The following is a 9,356-nucleotide window of genomic DNA, read 5'->3' on the forward strand; positions in this document are numbered from 1 at the left end:
GCCTTGTTAAAGAGCTTCCTGCAGGATTTCCTCATATTACTTAATTCCGTAGACCACCATGGTGGTCGATGTTTCCCCCTTGGCTTTCCTCTAGGGCATGCAGCTTTCAGTGAGATGTTGAAGGCCTTAGTAATCCGCTCCACTGCGTGTTCGATATCTTGCACATTTCTCATATTTGTCTCTGTTATTTCCGGTATCATCATATTGAACGATTCCCTATACCTATTCCAGTCAGCTTTCCTAACATTTGGCGGAAATATGATCTTGGTGATATGAACATCAAATTTGAAACTGATGTAGCGATGATCTGAGAAGCTGTGTTCACTTAAAACCTGCCACTCAGATATCATTTCATTTAGTTCTTGCGAGGCCAAGGTGATGTCCAAAACCTCTTGCCTGTTTTTAGTGACAAAGGTTGGGACATCTCCCTTGTTGCAAACTACCAGATTAGTACGCAAAATAAACTCTATTAGCGACTCTCCCCTTGCATTAGTATCACTACTTCCCCATATACTATGATGTGCATTCGCATCGCATCCCATAATGAGTTTCGCCTTTGTTTTCAGTGACTCCTCCACTAAGGTCTTAACGGCATATGGAGGCATCTCCCTGTCATGTCCCATGTAGACCGAAGATACCCAATATTTGCATTTGGCTATTTCTAAACTTGCAACGACAGTGTCTGTATTGCACATTGAGGGAAGCAGAAACAAATTGAGCTCGTTTTTAGCAATTATACAGGCTCGATTTACATCATTACCAGTATACTGCAATAGTTTGAACCCCGGAGTACTTAATTCACATATTTTGTTTTTGTAAACATATGGTTCTTGAATAAGAACTATATCTATGTCCCCTTTCATCAGGAGAACTTTTAAGGCAGCACATGCAGCCTTACAATGATGAAGATTTATCTGGAGGATCCGTAGGACCATCGAGATTTTCAACAACCGTCACATCAGCCGCTTCGATCGAGTCATCAAGAATGTCCTCTTCAGAGATATCGGTGACTCTCGCAATAACCATAGGTTCGACTTTGGTGAGTTCTGAGGCAATAGAAGCCTCCTCACGCATACGGTATCTATCCATGTCTTCAACTTTGGTATCTCCCTCGACTTCGCAAGAGGATCCGCTTACTTCTGATTCAGACAGAGGCTTGTCCATTTCTGAATCCTTTAGCTGATCGTTTTTATACACCTTCATTTGGATATAATGAAAGCCATAACATACACGGCCCTGGGACTTTGCCAGATGTGGCAAAGACTGAGTGTTCAATATAAACACTGCATGCCGTCTTGGTCCATCCACTTCATCCAAACGGCCAACCTTCCAATCAGCTGTTGGAAGATCTGGATTGCATCGTTTCAGTCTATTTAAAATAGATTCAGGGTCAGAAGGGTTTGCAGGTATCCAGGCATGTGCTCTAGGTCTAGCCGGTATGTCTTTCTTCTCGACTAACTCTAGAGCAGCTCCTTCCCAAACTTCACCAATTAGTATCAGAGCAGCTTTAAAACATTCTATAGACCTCTGGTCCTCAAATGCGACTAGCTTAAATCGTCCTTGATACCAACCAGCCTCTTGGTGTCGAGGATCTGGGCCGGGAAACTTTTCCAGTACCTGTGAGTAGACGACAGATAGAGCATTCTCAATTTCCCCCCATTTTTGCTTTGGAACCATACCGTCCAATGCTCCTTTATTAATGATAGCCATCACAAGGCTATCTTTAGCAACTGAGGCAAACGATCTTTGATCCCTTTTGGAGGATGGCAGCTCATCCGGCGATCGTTCCCTTTTTCCAGTCTCAAGAATTCCTTGAGCCCATTTTAAGGAATCGCTTTGTTTAGCCGACAACGTGCTTGGGTCGACTGATCCTAACTTCTTTAGGATAAACAAAGCATTTCTGCGTTCCTTGAATCTCTTTCGTGAGGGATTACCTCCTTTTGATGTCGTTACCTTAGAAAAAGTTCGACTTGTCAGTGTGTCGCCACCTGTCGACCCGTCTACAGGTCGACTAATTGGGCCTAACTCTTGGTCATTGCCCAGATTTATAACTCCAGTCGATACCCGTCCACTGGGCCCTGAAGTTAGCAACCCAGTGGATGACTTGGAATTTCGCTGCATGGTGGCTTAATATCCCACCACACTTGAAATTCGTAGTAGGTACCTATTACTATGAGTTTATCCGCTATTGAAAAAAACACGTCCGTTCCGTTCGACGGTTGAATAGGAATCTTTACCATAAATCATCATATATCAAGAATTATAATTGCCAGCATTTTCATTTTTCAGAAACTTTGCCTAAAGCCAAGTATGGATTTATGGTATAAACATTCTTCAAATTCTTTGAAATGATAATTTCGACGCAGGTTAGGATTAATCTAAAGGTAAATAAATTATTAGGGATTTATCTCAGTTCAGTTTGGAAAGTTTATTTTTAATTATAATGAAATAGTTTTGCATCATTTATTTGAGCTGTATATATTATAACAACAAAAAAAGTCCAACATACTTGGAAGCTGTATTTCCCATTTTTTTACACAAATTAATTTATTATGTTATTTTCCCTCTTTTGAGGTTAATAAACTTTACATAATAATTATTGTAAATATTTATCTCTAAATACAGAGTTACCCTACCATATGCCGCAGAAATGGTATGGCAACTTTTACAAGAGTGGTGCCAGTGGTGGACAAGTTAACCTAAACGGAAACGCGTTTTAGTGTAGGCTTAAAGGAAAGACTCATTAAACAACAAGAGCACAACATCAGCTTATTAAGAGTTCATTAGCCAACTAAATTATGAATGTTTACATTGATTACTGGACAATTTTAATAAAATTAGTTTTATTTTTTTTAATATCGAAAGGTGGAAGTAAAGTAATTTTGGTCCATTCACCTCAGTTGCTTTAATTTAATTCACCACGCAATTAAATTCACCTACGCTTGTACAATAAATTGTAGTAATCATCAACTACTAAGTTTATAATAATTGAAGACTTTTTCATTAGATAATAAAGAGGAATTTCTAAATATGGCCTAATTGGGTATTGTAAACAAAGTCTAAGCACAGACGTTTTCAAATTTAAAATAAATATGTATAAATTATGACAAAAGTTGAACTTTTAGTCGTTTTACATTTTTTTGATATATTAACTTTTGTTTATTTAACCCATTAATGCTCAAAATTAAACGGCCGGACAAAAATTGATTTTGGTTGTGTTTTTATTAACTCAGTAACGACTAAACAAAAAGTTGACTTAATTGATACAAATAACTTTTTAATCAAAATAGAAACGTTAAGTTAATTAAATATAAAAATTAAGTCAATGATTGAAAATTTTAAAATTTTTTATTAAAAGATTTTTCATACGATTAACTTATTAATCAAACTAGGAAGACTAAGTCAACTAAGTTTTTTTAATCAAACTAAAAACACTAAGTTAGTTAGAAAGTAATTGATTAATTACGTTTTTAATGAAAATTGAATTAATTGAGTTTTGCATTCAACATCAATTAAATTTTTAATCAATTAAAATATTAATTGAAATTTGCTAATGAAATCAATTAATTTTTTAATCAAGTATTTTTTTAATTTGCAATTGAAACTATGATTGATACTATTATTTTCGTGATTAAAAACATTTCAATTAAAACATAAATTGGATCAATTAATTTCGTGATTGAATCAGAAAGAATTTGTTGTGTGTATAAAGCTGTCCTCGTGGAAGAGCATAATTCATCCTATTCGGTTGAAATTTGATACGTGGTGTTAGTGTATGATATCTAACAACCATGCAGGAATTGGTCCATATCGGTCAATAATTATATGTAGACCCCATATAAACCGATCCCCAAATTTGAACTCCGGAGCTTCTTGGAAGAGCAAAATTCATCTGATTCGGTTGATATTTGGTACGTGGTGTTAGTATATGGTCTTTAACAACGATGCAAAAATTGGTCCACATCGGTCTATAATTATATATAGCCCCCATATAAACCGATCCCCAGATTTGACCTCCGGAGCCTCTTGGAGGAGCAAAATTCATCCGATCCGGTTGAAATTTGTTACGTGGTGTTAGTATATGGACTCTAACAACCATGCAAAAATTGGTCCTATCGGTTCATAATTATATATATACCCCATATAAACCGATCCCCAGATTTTACCTCCGGAACCTCTTGGAGGAGTAAAATGAATCCGATTCGGTTGAAATTTGTTACGTGGTGTTAGTATATGGTTTCTAACAACCATGCAAAAATTTGTCCATATCGGTTCAAAATTATATATAGACCCCATATAAACCGATCTCCAGATTTGACCTCCGGAGCCTCTTGGAGGAGCAAAATTCATCCGATCCGGTTGAAATTTGTTACGTGGTGTAGTATATGGTTTCTAACAACCATGCAAAAATTGGTCCATATCGGTCAATAATTATATATAGCCCCCATATAATTCGATCCCCAGATTTGACCTCCGGGACCTCTTGGAGGAGCAAAATTAATCCTATTCGGTTGAAATTTGGTACGTGGTGATAGTATATAGTTTCTAACAACCATGCAAAAATTGGTCCATATCGGTCAATAATTATATATAGCCCATAAAAAATCGAGCCCCAGATTTGACCTCCGGAACCTCTTGGAGGAGCAAAATTAATCCGATTCGGTTGAAATTTGTTACGTGGTGTTAGTATATGGACTCTAACAACCATGGAAAAATTGGTCCATATCGGTTCAAAATTATACATAGGCCCATACAAACCGATCCCCAGATTTTACCTCCGGAGCCTCTTGAAGGAGCAAAATTCATCCGATCTGGTTGAAATTTGTTACGTGGTGTTAGTATATGGTCTCTAACAACCGTGCAAAAATTGGTCCATATCGGTCCATAATTATATATAGCCCCCATATAAACCGATCCCCAGATTTGACCTCCGGAACCTCTTGGAAGAGCAAATTTAATCCGATCCGGTTGAAATTTGGTACGTGGTGAAAGTATATGGTTCTTAACAACCATGCAAAAATTGGTCCATATCGGTCAATAATTATATATAGCCCCCATATAAATCGATCCCCAGATTTGACCTCCGGAACCTCTTGGAGGAGTAAAATTAATCCGATTCTGTTGAAATTTGGTACATTGCGCTAGTATCCATATCGGTCTATTGTTATTTATAGCCGATGGCCAATCACATAAATATTGGTCCATATCGCCAAAAATAATCTACCAAAATTTTATTTCTATAGAAAATGTTTTCAAAATTTTATTTCTATAGAAAATTTTGTCAAAATTTTATTTCTATAGAAAATTTTGTCAAAATTTTATTTCTATAGAAAATTTTGTCAAAATTTTATTTCTATAGAAAATTTTGTCAAAATTTTATTTCTATAGTAAATTTTGTCAAAATTTTATTACTATAGATATTTTTGTCAAAATTTTATTACTATAGATATTTTTGTCAAATTTTTATCACTATAGAAAGTTTTGTCAAAATTTTATTTCTATAGAAAATTTTGTCAAAATTTTATTTCTATAGAAAATTTTGTCAAAATTTTATTTCTATAGAAAAATTTTGTAAAAATTTTTTTTCTATAGAAAATTTTGTCAAAATTTTATTACAATAGAAAATTTTGTCAAAATTTTATTTCAATAGAAAATTTTGTCAAAATTTTATTACTATAGAAAATTTTGTCAAAATTTTATTACTATAGAAAGTTTTGTCAAAATGTTATCACTATAGAAAGTTTTGTCAAAATTTTATCACTATAGAAAGTTTTGTCAAAATGTTATTTCTATAGAAAATTTTGTCAAAATTTTTATCTCTACAGAAAATGTTGTCAAAAGTTTATTTCTATAGAAAATTTTGTCAAAATTTTATTTCTATAGAAATTTTTGTCAAAATTTTATTTCTATAGGAAATTTTGTCAAAATTTTTATCTCTACAGAAAATGTTGTCAAAAGTTTATTTCTATAGAAAATTTTGTTGAACTGAATTATATACGTATTTAAAAGACCTTAAATAAGAAAAATGTTTGCACATTTGATAAAATTGAACAGAAATCAACTAATTTTCAATAACTAAAATAACGTTAAATTGGCTATAAAAAAATGTCGTTGTCTACAATGAAATCCTTTTTTTTTTGTGCTAATCAATTTTGAAAACATCCTTATTTAAATTATGGTTCTAAGCTGAAATCAAAACAGTAATAAATTAATTGTTATGCTATAAATTAAACCCGAAACCCAAATAGATTAAAGAGGGAAAACCATCTAATTCGTCTATAATTCTCATCCTGACTTAAGACTCTGCAGAGTCTCAGATGAGCAGAGTTTACCAACCCAATTAGCTTTGCACACCCCAAAACTGAATCGATTTCAGAATTTCCTAAAATTTGTAACTTTTTTTAAAAATTCGCCCACCTTGAACTTCGTATAGCACTAAAGACATTTTTCAATTTTTAAAACCAATTTTTTTTCTTCACACTACGAAATTTACTAAAAAAATATAAATTTATGTTCGGCTCTAAGGAAGCAGCTGCCACACTTGGCCACGTCCACGTTCTACTAGTAAATATATTTATATGACTAGCATATGACAAGTAAGCCGATAGTCTTTGTATCGTTTGCTTTAATGTTTATTATACTTTTTTTTTAATTGTAATAATAAATAAATTAATTAAAATTATTGCAATATATTTTCTCACTCAAAACTCACCTTTCAAGCACTGGTTTTATAGCGCCACTATTGTCAAAATTTAAATCCTTGTTTTAATAAAAACAAATTAAAATCCTACACCCTCAAAAAAAATCGCCTATCTAACATATGTTCCAAACATATTTTGCAGGAAGCACATATATTATTGGATACTGCCGAATCATTAATATGTTTGTTTAATGTGAACATATTATATGTTTGGAAGCATTTTGAGCCCAAAAATATTATATGCTTGGAAGAATTTTCCCCATAGACGATTGTGCTCATTCCCTAACATATTTTTCACTTCCACGAATATTTTTAGTTCTTGGCACCTTTTTCTGTAATACAAATAATGTTGAAGAAATTATTCAATTTTATATATTTTTTTTAATTTTACCTTTCGCCTGGACGGAGAATCGAACCGAGGACCATACAGTTTGTAAGCCAACACACTACCACTGGGCTACGTAGCTGTTATAGTCACCAGTAGACAATTATCGTTATAAATTACATTTATATAGCATAGTTTGCAGCGCCCACGAGCCCATGCAAACATAACATTATTTAACAGAAACATACATGTGTTGGCAACGTGGAACAGTGGTTAGCATGTCTGCCGTGCATGCAAAGGGTCGTGGGTTCAATCCCTGCTCCGACCGAACACCAATTGTTTTTTTTTTTTTTTTTGTTAATTTACACATTGATATTTATACTATATTAAAGTTTTATAATGAAACGTCGAAATGTGGTTTATTAAAGATTTACAGTCAGAAACAGTGCTTGATATAAACGAAATGGAGTGAGTTTGTTGATAAAATATTACTTTTTAATTGCAAAAATAACAAGTTTGTAACAAAAAACTGTTTTTGATATAAAAGTTTGAAATTTTGGAAGGAATTCAAAAACTCCAATAAAAGAAGAACGTGGAGTCGAGTATAAACATACATAAATAATGCAATAATATACACATAAATTTATTTTGACGTGAAAAGTTTTTTCTAGCATTTAACACCATTCTAAATGCATTTAAAACTTATCGTGTTTTGTACTTAATTTCATTTTTACCTTTAAGGCCGGTATTAAGTTGGCATTATCGCTCTAAAATGACCATGTTTTGCATATTACTTTTCTTTACTAATTCATTTTAAAGCATATAAACTTTTTCAATTGTTTTAGTGCAAAACTTTAACTTAATGCCCGCTTTTATATTTGAAGGTGTCCGTCAACTCCTCTTGGACTACTTATTAATAAAGAGGAACTAAACTTTGTTTTTATACATTTTACTGTATAATTTTTCAATATTTCCTCCTTTTTTCATTTTACTGTCCCGACTCTAAAAAGAGTATAGTGCCCTTTCGTTATTTTTATGATGATCCCTTCGTATTTTGTGTATATTTTCCACCATTTTAATTTCCTTTGCCTGAATATTTTGACTTACTCCTCGTACGTTCCGTTTTCTTTTAACGAACCAAGAAAAATGGTGTACCCATAATGCCAAAATGATAAACAAAACACATGTCCACACATATTTAAAATGTTGCTCTCAAGGCGAAAACACATACTGTTTTTTTTTTCAAATGTCTATTCTCTTGGTTCCGAATTCCTATTCTCTTTATTCCGAATACTCATTCTAATATTCCAATTAAATAATATTTAGACTTAAGCATATACAATTTTTGGCCTTATCATAAAACAGTTTTTCAAAACAACATACAAGCGGTTTAACAAAAATTGCTCTCTTTTGATTCTCTCGCTGTATTATGTTGATATCTTTCGTCAACCCTCCCGGTTTCATCTCTATTTCTTTCTCTATACACTCTCTGTCGCTCTCTGAATAAAATATCGCAACATATATATGTTTACTCGAAATTTGTAAAATTATATAAGTTTGCATTCACACATATAATTTTTATGAAACATGCATGCCCCAAGCATAATATATTCTAACATATTAACATATGTGTCCCAAACATTTAGTGCTAGTTTGGGAACATTACATGTTTGCACTTAAATATATTGTGTTTAAAAATTGTGTCCGAAACACATTTTGTTTATATCGGAACATATGAAAAACATATTTTTCTAACAGTGTATGTGGTCTTGTATCGTTAAGCCAATTTCACGATTGAAATTTTTATTCACTTTTATTTGTAAAAATTTCTGAATTTGATAGTATCTGCTAATACTTCAAATTTTCAAACTCTGTAGTTTTAAGATTTCTTGTATAGTATTTTTTTAATATTTTTGATTTTTATTTTTGTTGTTTGTTTTTAATATTTTTATTTGTATTTGCTTCAATTTTTTATTTGTTAAATTCTCTTTTTTCTATTTCTTTGTTTTTAATTATTTTTTCTTTATTGTATTTTAAATATATTTTAAATTCTCTTTTTTCTATTTCTTTGTTTTTATTTATTTTTTCTTTATTGTTTATATTTTTTTAAAACACTGATTTTATTTACACAGTTAAATACAATAGGTCACAAAAATTTCTAAAAGAAAAGCAAAAAACAAAACATTTTTTGAAGTTTCAATTTCACTGAAATGAATTACAAATATTTACTACTATATATTTTAATGGCATTGTTTGTACTTCCTCATACTATTCCCTTTACCATTAATATTTTTTTGGTAGTAATTATGCTTTTGTTCTTCTATTTTTGTG

General features: G+C 32.1%; 1 protein-coding gene across 1 annotated transcript in view; it reads right to left on the minus strand.

Moving 5' to 3' along the window:
• Positions 1–6,790, minus strand: part of LOC142221015 (uncharacterized) — a 294,520-nt gene extending 287,730 nt beyond the window's left edge. Inside the window, exon 1 of the mRNA XM_075290497.1 lies at positions 6,713–6,790. The gene's annotated coding sequence lies outside the window, so the exon portion shown is untranslated. The remainder of the gene's footprint in view (positions 1–6,712) is intronic.
• Between the last annotated feature and the right edge of the window lie 2,566 nt (positions 6,791–9,356).

This window comes from Haematobia irritans, chromosome 1 (genome assembly GCF_050003625.1).
Source record: "Haematobia irritans isolate KBUSLIRL chromosome 1, ASM5000362v1, whole genome shotgun sequence".
NCBI classification, from domain to species: domain Eukaryota; kingdom Metazoa; phylum Arthropoda; class Insecta; order Diptera; family Muscidae; genus Haematobia; species Haematobia irritans.